Raw genomic sequence first — 17,259 nt, 5'->3', positions numbered from 1 at the left:
CAGGAAAAAAGAAGAAGATTGGCGACAGACGTTAGCTCAGGGTTAATCTTCCTCAAAAAAAAGGAAAAAAATATTATTTCCATTTTGATGATTAACTTTGAGCAAATAAAATGTTACAGGCAGCCTCTACAATCATTTAAATTCCTAAGACAATGCTCCTCACTGAATAAAACTGATATGAATGCCCACCATAAAAAAAGAAATTAGCACATAAAAATACTATTTTATGACTATACTAACCAGGCTAACTGTAATGTATATGTTACCTAAACATTTAAGAATAATTAATTTGTTTTCTGATTTAGAATTTGGAACAGCTTTTGGACTTGATTTGAGTACCCCTGCCATTTGAGATCATTGACCAGGAAAATTTGAACTACAATCTTTCTTTTCCTTACACAAATATCCTTATCAAAAGAGAGCCTTTCAAAGTTGTTCCATAGACCTTAGAACATTTTCAGAGTCCTAAAATAAGTGCTTAGTATCTTTATTGTTGATCTAGTTCATGTTTCTTAGAATGAAAAGCCAGCTTTTAAAGTAAGGACAAACCCAACACTTTTCCCCATTTTCTTCTACGACCTCAGGTAAAGTTTCTCACCTGAACTTTCCTGATATCTGCTTAATGATCATCAGCGAACAATAAGTCCTGTTATTCTCTTCATCCTTCATTGCCATAGGGCCATTTTGAGACTTAGTTGACAGTTGTCACTGGCTTTAACACTTCATTAGAAAAATGAGAGCTATATAAGCGAGTATCCAATAACTACTCCATGCTTTCAAAAGAAACCTTCAAATTGCTCTTGAAGAGTTGTAAAGTCTGGACTAAGGAGTGCTAATTTGTGAGTATGTACTTGGGGTTGGGGATGCCAAGTAGCAAATCAAAGGTGTTGTGACTTGTGGTGTGAATGGTAATTGGCCAGTAAGGAATGAGAGAGACAGTGAAGTTCAAAGTTGCAGGAAATTACTAACCACGAGTAACAATCCAGCAAAGTGCTGAAAATTACAGGCTCCACATTCGCTCTCCTTTCCCTCCACTGCTTCTTCTACAGAACTACTTCAGACTCTCCAGCACACGGGGAGAATAAATCATAAGAGCCAACAATTACTGGTGTTTGCGAACTGTTCCAATTCTTATGCAACAGCTAACCATTGCTCAGATCCTTATTTGATTATGAAAACAATTTCTTGAAAAGCATATCAATGGTTTGCATCCACATATATAATGAATAACTTGACTTTATATCCTCTGGAATTCTCATATTTCTCTTCTATTAAAGTTATTTTGTAAGTTGGATTTCTCCACTGGACTCTTGGCTGCTCAAGGTCAAAGTCACGGCATGTTGTACTGCCTGTGCCCTTAGCGTCCCCAACAGTGCCTTCCTAAATAAGTGCCCAAAAACGTGTGTGGAATTGCTTGCTTTTAAGTCCTGTTCCCTTTCACAGTTACAAGTCTTTCTATTCCATAACTGCCCACTCCCTTTATTTTATTTTTTAGTGTTATTTCCTCCTCCACCCAGACGGTTGCATTGATGAAAGTTAAAAATAACAAAAACCTACATGCTTTGTGTTTGCAAATAATCTCACGAATGGGGTTCACATCTTTGATCCACTTCTTTTCTTTGTTCACATCTGTTGTCCATTTTAATAGAAATTCTCTTTCAGAGCTTGAACTGCAACATTGATTCACCACCATGCTTTTGTTTCCTGGTCCCAGCATGGGGCAGCAGGCAGCAGAGATTTTCATGGGAGGAAAAGATAGAGAATGAACCTCCAGCGACCTTTTAAAGAGTGGATTTAATATTTTGATTATACTTTCCTTTGGAGTGGGAGGCTATTCCTAGGGTAGGTCAGATACTTAGAAGCGTGTTTGGAAGGACTACGTGGCATTCCATTCCTACTCAAGAATAGGTAATGATTAAACCAGAGATTAAACGCCTCTGTTCAAAAAAAGCAAAAAACAAAAACAAAATTCTAGATTAAGACATCACTCATGATCAGATTATAAAACAATTGCCAAAATTAGCTATTTACACGCATGTCACATTGATACCATACCAAATTGTGTGTGTGGTGTGTGTTTGTGTTTGCACGTGTGTGTAAAAACATGAATTATGCAAGGAGAGGAATTAGTCAATTAGACATTCAAGCAAAAAATCTATTTGTGGTTTTATAAAGAAAATAGCTAACCAGCTAAAACTTTTACTCTCCAAATAAGTGTGAAAGCGTTGTATAAACATATCTTATGAAGACAGTCTGAGTGTGTGCTTTCAAAAGCTGTTTTGACTTGGTCCTCCCAGCCCCCAATGTTGTTGTTTACTCAGAAGATACTCTGTTGATTGGGTTTCTACCAGGTCCCTGATGTTTTAATAAGACATACACTTATTTAATTCTTCTTGATAATGGGTCCTTATTAATTTATTTCCAAAACAAGAGGAAATGGCCCCAGAAGCCTTCATTAATCTCTGAGATTTTCTTTCTCATTCATCAAAGAATATTACTCATTTGAATTACATTCCAATCCCCTGCTTCAGTAACAAGAGACTGTTCTAGCAATGTAGCCTTTGGAAGAAATGGGACAGCAGAGGGAAGAAGAAGAGATTTGTGAGTAAATTGAAGAGGCAATTTCATGGAGGATTATTTTTCTTTGGAAGTTTCATGCTTGGGGTTTATGTCTAGAGAAATTTAGGGGAAGAAGGACCATCAGCTGCTATGGTCTTAGGGCATTGCCCATTGTCTTTTAAGATTCCTAGTCATTGGGTGGTGAACATGACGTAGTCAACACAGAAATTGAAATATGATGATGTACACTTGAAATTTATATAATGTTATAAACCAATGTTACCTCAATAAAATAAATAAATAAACAAATTTCCAAAAAAAATTCCCTAATGAGATAAACAGCCCCATGTCTCTAACACAAAGTGGAATAGGAAACGACCTCGTTGCTGCTCAGTGGAAGAGGATAGAGGGACGAAGGCTACTTCATTTCTTCTCCACTACTTGCCTTGTCTCTTTGTCCTCCTGGACAGGACAAGTTGACCCCCTATTAGAGCACTCTTTGTTAGCTCTAGTAGTTTCTATTTCAAAACAGAAAATTCCATGAGTAAGGGTAAATTTTTCTGGATTTTCATCTCAAAAGAGCTTTGTCAAAAGTGCAAGTAGATGTCAGTATTCCAGATTCAGATTTAGTCATATGGTTGGGTAAAACGTGGCGCTAGTGTGAACTTTTCATATGAACGTGTTACGTTTGCATAAATAAAGTTCTTCTCTCCTTGGCCAGCTGTCTCACAAACTCATGCTGTCATTCATGGAACCGTTAGGCACATGTGCTGAGGAACCATTAGGCACATCTCCGCTATTGGAAAATCAACTCAAAACACACATCCTAGTTTTAAAATACACATAATGTGTCATATTCTTTTAGGAAATCAATTACAAAAAAAATAAAGCATTAATTTAGATAACATTTCTCTTTTTTTTACTATCAGTTGAGAAACGCGTAAATACACATAATTGCATCCAGGAAACCGTGAACTTTAATATATCCAATTTAGTAGTAATACATACACGTGTTTAGGTTTAAGTACAGCAATGGTGTATTTCTTCCAGCTGGTATGTATGAATACTTCAAAGTACTTAGTTCTTGACTGATGAAGATCCCATGTCTTACTGATTTGGTTTCTAGAAAACTATGGGGTTTGTTATTTTCTATGAGCTGGTGGCATTTGAGAAACACATGGGTAAAAGACTTGCAAAATTTATATACACATGCACGTGGGGGTACTTTTATTGATCTCATATGAGAAAATAGAATCCCCAGGTTGGATTTTTCTGTGGAAAAATTTATATTATAACTCTTCCATTTGCTCCCTATAACATGGTAGACAACTAAAATATGTTATGTTTGTTTTTAAAACCAGATGGAAAATTGTGCTGGCTAGATAATACAATGTCTTCTAAGGATGCACAAAAAATATAGCAAGATCCTTTCTTCTATCTTGTTTTAATCTTTTTAGAAAGAAATGAAATTCTTTCTGAGGGATTAGGATTACTGTGTATTTTTTTCTTTCTCCCTTTTTTCAGAGGAAAAAGAAAAAGCTTGCATAAAACAGGACTGTATGGTGCTAAAAGCTGGCTGCTGGAGGCCCACAGTGAGATCTAAGCAGAGTTCCAGACTGAAATAAATGTCTGAAAGCAAGGCAAGCATAGTTTCTTTCACCACTGCAATGTTCCATGTATGAATCGGAGTGCTGGAGTTCTTTTCTGCATTTTTGGTTTCTGTTTTTATAAAAATAAAAACCCTCAGTATAATGACAGAAATAATTTCTGAAGCCACTAATGAGTTTTTCAGAGTCAGCACAGATTAGTCGCATTGTCATTGTTTCCTTCATTGTGTGTTCCACACTCTGTACCCTAAATCTGCAGACAAGTTTCTTTTTTAATCTTTTGACAAGCACAGTAGAAGTTTCATCATCAAACAATTTACTACTTGTTTTTCGAAGGTGATATTTTACAATACAAGATAGATTCTCAAATAAGAAGGTAAGAGTGGCCCTTCTGGAAGTTAGGCCCTTACAGTTAATAATGTCTTGGCATTTTCAACTTTTTGAGTTATATTATGACTCATAGTACTTTGGTAGACATACTTATTCAAGTTTTCATAGGAAAACTGTTGCGTATCCACTGAATGTTTTTTGCAAATCATTTGTGTGTTTGTAGCATTCATGAAAATAACAGCCGATATTCATTGAGAGCGTACTAGGTACCAGTTACTCTTCTGTGCTTTATCTGAGTTTATTTATCTACTATTTGAGTTAGGTACTCTCATATCCACGAGGAAACTGAGGCACAAATACCTCATTTAAATAACTTACTTAAGGTCACAGAGATGGCAAGTGGCAGAGCCAGAATTCTAACCTATAAAGTCTGGCTTTAGAGCCATAACACTTAACTAAGACTCTATGGGCATGGATAGATCCCCTGACCTTGTTACCCCATCATTAGGTGCTCCTGGCCTTGTCAAATGATGAAAAGGCCTATTGAAGCCATCCTAGTGCAATGGTTGAGGGACAAAGCTTATTGAGAGGATGCTGTCTATACTGATGTGATGACCCATATGGTGTCGGAAAAGTGGCTCCTGGAAAAATTTTGACTGACAATTCCGAGATAGATTAGAGCTGTGCAGTCCAATGTGGTAACAAGTAACCACATGTGGCTATTTAAATTCATTTTAATTAACATCAAATAAAATTAAAAATTCAGTTCTTCAGACACATTTCAAATGCTCAGTAGCCACATGTGGCTAGTGGTTACTTGTTGGACAGCGAAGATACACTTTCAATGTCATGGAAATTGCCACTGGAGAGCACTAGTTTAGGGTCTAAAGGTGAAAAGGACATAGAGTCTGGCAGTGATGGCTGACACAGCGTTCAGAGGTGGCTGCAGGAAGGGCAGCTTCCTAAGCAGACCCCAGCTGCAGCTGGGCCTGACCTGCTCCAACAGCCTGACCTCTACACGATGCGGTTTGTTTTCTAAGCCTGATTCTGGGGGCCACCCAATTTTCTTCTAACAAATTTCTCTCCTGTTTAAGTTAACCACAGTTGTTTTCTGTTAGTTCCAACAAGAACCTTTCCTGATAGGAGGTCCTTTACTTAGCATTTCCTAAAACTGAAAAACCCTCACTTTGGGAAATTTCTGATGTTGAATTATTACATATTAACATAATTGTCCTTGAACCTCACAGGATAATTACCTAGAAAAAAGCAGATGTTGGGATAGAGTCATGTAGACCTGGGATTTGTGTGAGGGTAAATATTTTCCCTTGGTCTAGTGAATTTAAGGCTGAAGGACACTCTGTTTGGTGGTGAACTGAGCATGCTACAGAGAAGAAAACCAGAGGCTATATAGGATGTGCTTTGTGAAAGCTCCATGGCCTACAGGCTTCAAGGCAACTATATCTAATAGCAGATAATCCCAAATCTTTGATAAATCTTGATGAGAATTATAGCCTACAGAGAATTACATGAAGATTTTGTCCTACACTTGAGATGGATGGCCGAAGAAAGAACTGTAGCTACAAAGTAGTAACCACCAGTAACAGCCGACTGTGCCTGGCAGAGTTGCCACCTTATAAGAACCATCTGGGTTCAAGGCAGCAGCATGGAAGATTGACAAGAAAGCCAGAGTGAAGAACTGGGCTAGATCTGTATGACAGCGCATGTGAAACAACACTCTGGTGGAATGAAAAATACCGGAGAAGTGTTCTAAAGACTCGATTTCTTACAAGGGCCCATAAGGACTCAAAATCATAATTTGGGTTTTAATGGAAACATAATCTTACACATTTTCAGAGGCTGAAAAGGTGGATGGCATTTGAATTATATAAGGAGGAACTTTTTTTGCTGTCAGATGTATTCAATACCAGAACGGGCTGACTTGAGCACTAATAAGGTACTTGTCGCTGGAGGGACTTGGCTAGAGGTTGGCTTAGCAACTGTCAAACACACTGTAGAAAAGATTTCTGCACCTCTCACCTAAAGGCTTTGTGAACCTCTGATTCTAAATAGAATAGCCTTCACACGCGAATGTGATTTCAGATTGCAAAGGTAGCAAATTTTTCTTTAAAACCGGGGAAAACCAAGAATAACTATTAAAATACTTGGAATTTTGTGGCTGGACTCTAGTCTAACTCTCTTAATGCCTGGCTCTTTCCGTTTTCCTTCTCTTTCCTTTGTATGTAAACTAAAATGTGGTTTTGAGTAAGGTAGAAGTTATTAAAATGTTTTACAGGAAAAGTAAATGATTCTTAATACTATTAGAATTTTAATCAGAATATGGTTGAACAAATCTTAGGGAATCTTAATCAAATTCACTACAAAGATTAAAACATTTCTCTGTAGAAAAACAATCATATAAATTGTTCTGATTTCTTCAGTGTTCTGCATATTTATGTTTCCAAGAACATTTCACTGGGGGGCTGAGCAACTTGGGGAGATAGAATTATGGCCGGGTTTTCCAGGACATTCACATGTGTGACCAGCTCTGAGGATATGCTTGGAATCCGTTCCTGGCCCAGGATCAGATACATATACAAACTCCTCATAAACTCATACCACATTTTCATCCTATCTGTTTCCAAGAGTAATTCTTCACAAATGCTGGAAGCCTGCTTTACGTTTTACTCATTTATTAATGACCCACATAATCTATAGTTTTTTATACCTTTGAAGACTTCAGGTCTAGCTTAATCTCTGCCTGTTCCGCTTTTCACATTTAGTTTTTCTTTTAAGTTATCCCCTCTTCCGGCATATACTATAATGAAATATCAAAATAAACACTCTTAAATTTTACCAATTTTTTTCACAAATTGATTCAGCAAACGTTTGTTTTAAAAACCCATTGTTCATATATATATAGATAGATAGATAGATAGATAGATAGATAATTTGCCAAACACTGTCACCACAATACGATATTGCTTGATTGTTGTACATGTTCCTACTTTTATTTGCGTGTGTTCTTGTTTCTTGTGAGTTTTGTATTTTCCTCCATAAGTGGCTTATAAGCTCTTTGAAAGCAAAGTTAATGTTCCCCATATAGTTGAATAATGCCTGGAACATACTAGATATGTGATAATATTTTCTGATTTCATTTTTAACTATGACTATTTTTATGCTAAACACGGCAAAAATCAAAGAAAGGAAACTATCAGTAAGCAATAATAATATAATACTAATATTAGCCAGTTTCTGTTGAGTGCTATGTGCCACTCACTTTTAAATGTTTTACATGAATTAACTTATTTAATGCTCACAACAAACCTTTGACATGAGTATTATTTTTATTATTTCTCCTTTCCTGATGAGAAAACAAAAAGTTGAGTAACTGGCCCAGGGCCACACAGTAAGCAAGTGGCGAAGTCAGAATTTGAACTCAGATCTTCTGGCTCCAGGGTCTAGCCTTCTAACCACAAATGTATGCTGTCTCCAAAGATGGAGAACAAGTTGAAAGACTTGGAAAATGCACATTTTTCTTTGTATTTTTCCTTTGCTTTGCGCTCATAAAATCTTCATCTGGTGGATCAGATAGTCAAAGATGGTGAGGAAATTGAGGAAGTCCCTTCCTCTGTAACACCACCTCCAAACAAGCATCCTCTCCTCTAGCACACAGGCAGACAGCACTAGATGGAGGGGAGCGTTGCAAGTGCCCTAAGAATAGTATTAGAGACAGTGAGAGACTACAGGCTGCTGAGCTCTCCTTCCTGCACCTGACAGCATAGTTCTACATCCCGTAAAAATAAGCACAAATTCCCTTTAAACATCTTATCTCCCTGTGGTTATTCAGTAATAAACATCTTGCCTCCAAACTGGAGGTCACTTTATGTTTCTGCCTTACTCTGAGACAAGATTACACCAAGATAAGGTTGTAGATCAGTCCAATTCCTCTTTCATACATAGTTGTTCGTATATCTGAGACGGGCTCACTCAGTCATTCATTCCTTCAAAAAACCATCATTCAACCACCTTTCTATGCCAGACACTCCATATGATTGGGGCTACAAATAAAAACAATACAAAATTGCTTCCCTCATGGAATTGACAGTTTAATCAAAAGATAGATAATCAACATATAATTGCACAGGGAGGGAAAACAGAGGCCTCTCTCATATGAGTAAGATATGTCCATTTCCTATAATCATTCATGCAACCATTCAAACATTTATTCATTCAGCAAGCATCTATTAAGAATATAATATATACAGCGTGCTGTGCAATTGGTAACTGTCTTTTGTAAAAATACGTCCCCGGAACTGAACCTAGCATTCCAGACATGCCTGACCATCGTGGAGCACAGGACCGTTGGTCTACCTGGCTCCAAACCCAGAGGACAGCTTATATTGGACTGTACTTGATATTGTGCCATCATCCTATAGTGAGGGATATTACGATAAGTACTTCTGTAAAGCCTGTCCCCAGATTTGCTGTAAGCATATCTGCATGAAAGCCTTTCTGGGGATGCCTAGGAGAAACCTCTCTCTAGTTGCACATCAGGAATAGTTGTGCTTCTTATAGGTATCTGGTTGGCTTTGACAGCATGGACACTGTGATCATTGTAAGTGATTCTATTCCAAGTTAGCTGCTAGACTGTATAAATCAGTATTTAGGAACCTCTTCTCCCATGCCTTATTCAATTACCTCTACTGGTCCAGCCAAGTGTGTGTATAGGACATCATCCCAGGCAGTTTTTGAGCACAGTCCTTTTGTTGTTTTGTGCTGACTTTCTCTGTGTTTCAATTCTGATTTATTTTGCCCTCATTTTATCTTGTGATAATGTACTGTTCTTTATAAGTTACTTATATCTTGTTAAAAGTAAGATTTGGAGGAGAAATAACTCAATATCTAGCAAGCTAGATGATAGATAGACAATAGGTGACAATGATAGATAGATAGATAGATACATACATACATACATAGATAAACAGACAGGTAGATAGATAGATAGCAGGCAGGCAACTAGGTCCTGTAAAATTGCTTGAATTTGATACTATGCTTCTATGACCATTGACTAAAATTTCACCTGTTCATAGTTTTTAGCCATTACTGTCCTCTACTTAAGTGTGATCTTTAGCACTAATCCACTATAAACCTAAACTGAATTAAGTCCCTTTGATTTTTCCCTCTCACATGCCTCTCTTTTCTCTCCAGTCCCATTTCCACTGTCCTTGTCCAGATCCCACAGCCAGGCTAAGTCAGTGACTCTTACAAATATCCCTGTAGCAAATTCAAATTGGGTTTCTATCCCATTTACAGTGATTCTCACAGTGACTGTCTCTATGCTACACCCACTCTCTCCCTTGGGGGAAACTGGTCCCTGTCCCCCATCATATTGGACATGTGTTCTAAATATAGCTGCCAATTTTTTGCTTGACATCATCTGCATGGCCACAGCATTTTACTAGAAGTAATATAACACTTAGGAAGGTGTTTGGCTGCAAGTAACCAAAACTAATTAACAGTAGCTTAGGCAATAAAGGTTTGTTTTTCTCACATAATAAGAATGCTGGAGGAGCCAGCCCCGATGGCTTAGTGGTTAAAGTTCAGAGTGCTCTGCTTTGGTGGCCCAGGTTTGGTTCCTGGGTGCAGAACCACACCACTTGTCTGTTGATAGCCATGCTGTGGGAGCAACTCACATAGAAGAACTAGAAGGACTTACAAATAGAATACACAACTATGTACTGGGGCTTTGGGGAGGAAAAAAAATAGACAGGTAGATTGGCAACAGATGTTAGCTCAGGGTGAATCTTTTCCAGCAAAAAGGGAAAAAAGAGGTTTAAAAGAAAGGAAGAATGCTGGAGGTAGGTAGTTGCTCACATTTGTTATAGTGGCTCAAAAAGTTAGGGCCTATGTCTTTGCAATTCCTTTGGCAATTACCACGTACATATTAACTCATGGTCACTAGTTGGCTACTGCAGCTTAAAGCATTATGTCTGTTCTAACGGCAAGAAAAAAAGCGGAAGGAAAAAAGCAGGCCCCAATCGAGTCCAATCTCTTTTATCAAGAGAGTGAATGGGTTCTTAGAAACCCCTGCAGCATGCTTTCCTTGGAATCTCATTGGAATGAAGTGAATTTCAAGGACATCTCCAGTTTAAAAAAAAGCAAGTTAGAAAAACAGAATAAGATTGCAATGCTTGGCTTAAACTAAGCGTGATCAGTCGCACAGGATTGGGCCCACTACATCCCTAAACAAACTCCAGGCTCTATTTTCAGTTAAGAAGCTGAGAGTGGATATTGGACAGGCACGTGAGCCCTGAGCCTGTCAAGACATCCCATCCCGTGACCTCAGTGATTTTTCCATGGATGAGCACATGATCCAAACGTTGCCGACAGAGCCGTGACACAGGATTGTTGAAACTTTCCGGCGAGACAGCTGCCTGTATTCACAGATTAAGATAATGAATCTTTTATGGGAGAAGGAAGCTGACATAGAAAGAAGTAAAGACAAGGAATAGAAAAATAAAATCCAAATGGCATTCAGGTCACTGATCCTTATAGAGCCACTGTTAAGGCTGGTTTTACATGTACCCTTGGTTATAGGATCCAATATATTCTCTATTATGCTCAAACCAGATCAATTTAGATTTCTATCCCTTCAGCCAAAGACTCCTGACTAACCTATTTCTTAACATGTTTCCCTGCTTGCAGCCTCTTCTCCCATCTGTCAGTGTAGCCCCGAGCCCTTAGAGTTGTTTTCCTCAAACACACATCCAGTGATGCCATCAATTTAAAATCTGGGATGCTTTTCTCATCATTTGCAAGGTGAAATTCAAAAGGTTTATTATATTAAAAGCTTTTCATAACCTGACTCAGACACCACATACAAGTCTATGCTTTGGCTGTATAAAACATTTGTGTGTGTATGTGAGGAATATTGTCCCTGAGCTAACGTCTGTGCCAATCTTCCTCTATTTTGTACTTGGAATGCCTCCATAGCATGGCTCGATGAGCGGTGCGTAAGTCTGCACCCAAGATCTGAACCCGTGAACCCCGGGCCACTGAAGCCAAGCATGCAAAGTTAACCACTATGCCACCAGGCTGGTCCCCTGGCCATACAAAACTTATAGTACTTCTACAACGTGCCATGAACTTCCATGCCATGATCTCCTTTATCTGGGATGCCCTTCACCATATAGTCCTGTAGATAACTCCAATTACTTCCTCAGGACCCAACTTGGCATAATGTGCCTTTATAGCTTCCTCTGCCCTGCGTAGGGATACTCACACCTATACATATACACCCCTGGAAAATGTCTCGCTCAAGTCCTCTTCTCGGCTTCAACTGCAGCTTTTTCTTTGCAGGGAAAGATTCGCCCTGAGCTAATATCCGTGGCCAATCTTCCATTTTTTTTTTTTTCTCCCCAAAGCCTCAGCACAAGTTGTAAGTCCTTCTAGGTCTTCTATGCAAGCCACCACCAGAGCATGGCAACTGACAGGTGGGTGGTGTGGTTCGATGACCGGGAAACAAAGCCAGCCAGCCCAAGTGGTGAGAGGGCCAAACTTCAATCGCTAGGCCATGAGGGCTGGCTCAAGTCTCTTTGACACGCCTTTATCACAGTGTAGATCACATCACAATATAATTACTCCTAGCCAAGTGTGAGTCCCACAAGGGCAGGGACTAAGAATATTCAGTAAGTATTTATTTAATTGAAATAAGTGAAATATTTGCACAAGTAGAGGAAGAAAGGAACTCCTAAAATCATCTGAATTTTTCTCCCACTTGGCTTACATTTAATTAAATTCCCCAGTGCTTTTTCCTTGAACTGCTATTATAGTCGGCTCCCATCCTGTAATAACGTAACTGATATTTTATAATTTAAAGGGAGAAATTTGTGTCTATATATAAACAATCTGGCATTGTGTTTTAGTTCAGCTGTATGGCTATAAAATACTTTGATAATTTGATTCTAGAATTGGAAGCTGTCTACCCTCCTGTATTTATGTATACCTTTAATAACAATCACGTCTGCATTTCTACAAAATGTATTGATAATATGCTGAACAGGATAAAATTTAGAGTTGTAAGGGTCTCTGCTAAAACCCTTATATAAAGGTGACATTGATTCATTAACCAATAGTCTTTGAGCCTATTTCTTTATCTCACTGTGAATCCATCTACCTGGTGTTTCATCCAAACCACAATTGTTAACCTTGCTCTCCAGCACTCAGTAATTTTGGAATGATATTGAAAATATATAAATAAATATGCCTATTTTACAGATTAAGAAGCTTAGTTTCAGAAAAGCTACATGACTTATGAAAGCATATAGAACTGCTAAGTGGGAGATTCAAGTCAATTTTTGGGTTCTAAGTCCAATGATCGTTTCACTACACAACCCCGCCAAATGAGACCCTATCGAATGTCCTACTAAAATGAAACACTGTACTGTCACATTTTTCTTATCTACCACTCAACAGAGCTCGTTTAAATAGGAAATGGTGTTGCTTTGGTATGATTTGTTTTCAGTGAATCAATGGAAATTCTGAGCAATCACGGCTTCTTTTTCTACATGCTTACCAACCATCTGTTAATAATCTAGTTTAATCCTAAATATCTCTTCTGGTTATTCGAGACGCCTCTAGTCAGAGTGTTTGCTCAGCTTCTTAAAATGCCAGAAACTAAAAGACTTCTGTCGATTTTTCACTTTTGTAAACTTTTTTGCTCAGAAGCTATATAATCCAAGGAGGCTCTGTGCGGTCATGGAAATATCAGTGAATGAGCTTAACATCCACCATAAGTCTTTTTTTTTTTAATCTGGGAAATATTCTTTCCTAAACTATCGGCGTGGACAGTTTCAGCTTCCTACGTAAGAAGGGCTTATAGGCAAAAATCTATTTTGGCAAAGAAGCACTATGTATTTGTTTTGAATTTGCATGCATAGCAAGCCCACTGTTTGTTTTGAGTTAGATTGTTATGTATTTGGTATATTTGGAGGGCTTATGGAGATGGGAGTAGGGGACTAAAGCACTGCCCCCAGCCACCTTTGGTGTTGCCACTGGATCCTGGCCAGTTACTTCACATGCCTGAATTCCCATCTCATCCAAGTGACATACTTGCTCTGCGGTCACAGTAGTCAATAAGACTAAAGACTGAACAGAAGCCTGCTAATTGTCCAGACTGCTCATGTCTGGCTGCCAATTGGCAGTTTCCCCTGGAACAGTAGTACACTGCTCAATGAGAGAAGTCAGTGTAGACCAACCTGAGACACTTCCATCCCCCAAGGGGAGCACAGCAGAGGGACTCAAAGACTTTGCCAACCAGAAGTCTGAAGACTTAATTTCTCCAGGGAGGAACGAGCTGCTATACAAACCAATAAAATCACAAACCAACAAATTTAGACTATAAAATACCTCTTCATAAAATTCACACTGTGATGGAAGTAAAGGATTCGATCCATCCTTCAATCTCGTTTCAATTGCAGATGAACAAAAAGAAAAAGATGAAGAAGCACCTTTGTAAGGTAGACTGAGAAAGTTAAAATCAGTTTCCGATTTAGAAGTTCCTTGGAGAACAAATAAATGCTATGTCCGTACATATCATTACTTCTTGCCTGGGTTTGCCTATATGCCACATAATTAATTACACATCTTATAGACACACATTCACATGCACACACCCTTGATTTAGTGAGAAAAACAATGTAAATTAGGAACTTTCTTTCTCAATTGTCAGGGCAATAGGGCCAAAAAACATTACCACTCAACTTAAACCAATCTCCTAAGCTCATAGGCATTTCCTTCCTGTGACATCGTCAGGGCCAACCGTGGGGACAAGGCACTAGGCAAGTATTGCTCTGTGTGCCCATTCATAATGAGGGCAAGTTAATACAATTTTTTGAATTTTAGAAGTCCTTTCTCTTGAAAAGGAATGTAGACATAAAGGATGCCTCTAAGATGGGACAGTGAAGAACTGGGAAGAAGAAAGACTCATTTTTATGGTTTTGTCTGGTTTTGATGAAGTTAAGATGAAGTGACGTGACTATGGCTTCATCTTCTGTGTGTGGGTCTTAGTATTATAAATGTCTCTTGGTAAACCAATTTCCGTCTGCTTTATAAGCAGGCTCTCAAACACCAATGTTGGAGTGCCCATGGTAATGCCATAATCTAGGGGTGATCTCAGACATAACTTTTAAAACTCAATTATAATAATCAACCATTTCCATACTTTTACAGAACTTAAAAATGATGTTATTTGATTAAATTGTTTGGTCACTTAAAGGAACAGTATCCCGGTCAATGTTTGTTTGTTTGCTTCTAATAAAATTTACCAGTTAGTGATTTTAACTTTCTCTCTTTTTTTCTTCAATTTTGGAAATTGTCAATAGAGCAAAAGATTATTGAACTCAAGTATCCGTTGAAATATGTTAGGTTAGAATATCATTCAACTTCCTGGATGACTGCCCAACAAGAATGTTATTTGCTTGCATGGAAGTGAAACCATATCCCCAGTGTTAAGTCATGACTGTTTTCAGCAGCAGGGGTCTTTCCTTAATGTGGAAACTCAAAAATTAGCATTAGGAGCTTAGAGGAGACTTTCAGCTCTCAAAACATCCTTTTTTTCGTCTGCCCTGTAGGTTTGCCCACAGAGTTAAACACTTGGAAAAACATTTTGCCAAAAAAAAAAAAAACGTGAAACGCTTGTTCATGGGAAATCTTTACTCCACCCAGGAAAAGATAAATGATACTTAAAAACTACTCTTTAAGAGTGAGATGTTTATTGAAATAAGGGAGGCTAATTGTCAAAAATGATGAGAAACAAATGTGAAAAGCCCTGTGTTTGGAACTCTGGCCACATGGAGCGTTTGAACAAGCATATGCTGTGTTTCAAAAGAAGAGGCATAGTTTCAGAAGTTGCCATTTTTTGGAAAAAATGTTCAGTATAAGAGCGAAAAAAAGAACATGGCTGCCAAGGAACATGGAACAAGAAACAAGGAACCTGGATGCCAAAGTTATGTTTTCCGAAATGTTGGAGTTCCACTTTGGTATCAGTTTATCTTTTTTATGATATTCCGTGACATCACAAACCAGTCCTGCTGGAGACATGTGCTAAAGGGGCTGGGATGTGAGACCTGCTGGAGATAGCACAGAATTCTCTATGGATAGGAAATATATAGCTCTGCTTGACTAAGTTCTCAATCTTTCCAACATTTTGCTATTCATTTCCAGAGCATCCTAGAATAGGGTTTCTCAAACTTGGCATTATTGACTTTTTGCAGGCTAATTCTTTATTGAGAGAAGGCTGACCTGTACATTTGAGGAGGTTTAGCAGCGTCCCACAACCCTGGCCTCTATACATGAGACACCAGTAGAAGTTCCTACCCACTTGTGACAACCAAAAATTTCCAAATGTGCCCAGGGGGGTGGGGGGATGGGGGGAATTACCTCTAATTGAAATCTGCTGCTCTGGGGGGTAAAACCTTGATTTAGGGTTCTCAGATAAACTGTGTATTGTATGTTTGCAAATGTATTCAGCAAAGATGCAGACTTCGTGGGGCCGGGACAAAACCACCCTGGTCTTAGATGGACCTCACTAAAAAAGGCTAGTAAATTGATGATCCTCCAATTTCTCTCAGGTTATAGGCACTGATTCTGGTGCTCCCACAGATTTTGGTCCTGGCTCCATCACTTGCCACTGGAGTGATCAAGGGTATGTTATTTGACCTCTCCAAACCTCAGTTTTCCTTATCACAAAATGGGGTCAATACCTACCTCAGAAGATTGTTGTAAGGATCAAATAGAATAGCATATCTTAATATTCACACTTGGAAATCCCCTAATAAATCATCATTTGTTATTATATGGTGCAATTCACATTCAGGTTCGGTGAAGCAGGTATGTCGTCCTTTTTTTTAAACCACTAACTCAATCAGGACTGACAGAGCTCATTAAATGGGACAAGTTTAAATAATCACACAGTTAGAACCTACAAATAGAGCTCTTTCCAGCTTTTATTTTGACTTGCCTTTAGTTACCCTCATGTTGGACGCACATTAGTCTTTGTTTCTCTGCCATCAGCCTACAGTTTTTGTTTTCAGTGGGAGAGCCCCATAAAATAGTCAATGTCGACTTAACTGCAGTTTGACAAACCACAGGGTTGTTTTAATAAACACATAACATGCTGAGCTGTGTGCATTTAGGAACGGGTGAATGTTGACCAAGAATGTCCTATTTGGGGGCCCAGCCAATCACCATAAGGCAGTCAAAGTGTACCCCTGAAATCATGGAGGGATTCAGATTGCTCAAAGCTTCACAGCGAACAGACATGCACCAGCCAGGGGATAGAGGATGGGAAGGACCCTCACAGCAGACAGTGATTCAAGTGACAAGAAGAAGCAGGCCCAGCTGGAGTGTCTTCTGCTCATTTCTGCTGAAATTTTCCCAAAGACCATGCTGTTCAGGATTGTGAAAGAAGATCAATGACTACTATGAGAAACAAAATATTCTTCTTTACAAAAGCTTCCCAGAGGGGTCAGGATGCTTACAATACTTGGAGGATGGCCAAGGCAGCGTAAATTCCAGCACAGCGTGAAGTGTTCAAGTTTACAACCCATGGTCCGTACATAGGGCAAGCGTGCCTAATAGCTCCCCAAGAGGGGCGGTCCCTGGAGAGCTCTTGGGGGATTCCACAAGGGAAGATGATTGCTCATCTACGGTCACCTCCACTTGGGAGAGTCTCTGCTTCAACCAGCTGTGCAACCTCACCTGA

The 17,259-nt window shown here is 38.8% G+C and overlaps 1 long non-coding RNA gene across 1 annotated transcript in view; it reads right to left on the bottom strand.

Moving 5' to 3' along the window:
- Positions 1–28: 28 nt before the first annotated feature.
- LOC124246481 (uncharacterized) overlaps positions 29–17,259 on the bottom strand; it is a 39,313-nt gene continuing 22,082 nt past the window's right edge. Inside the window, exons 2-3 of the long non-coding RNA XR_006890503.1 lie at positions 1,558–1,704; positions 29–720 (exon numbers count right to left, since the gene is read on the bottom strand). This is a non-coding gene — a long non-coding RNA (uncharacterized LOC124246481). The remainder of the gene's footprint in view (positions 721–1,557; positions 1,705–17,259) is intronic.

Source organism: Equus quagga, chromosome 11 (assembly GCF_021613505.1).
Source record: "Equus quagga isolate Etosha38 chromosome 11, UCLA_HA_Equagga_1.0, whole genome shotgun sequence".
Lineage (NCBI taxonomy): Eukaryota > Metazoa > Chordata > Mammalia > Perissodactyla > Equidae > Equus > Equus quagga.
This window is presented reverse-complemented; position numbering and strand designations above follow the sequence as displayed.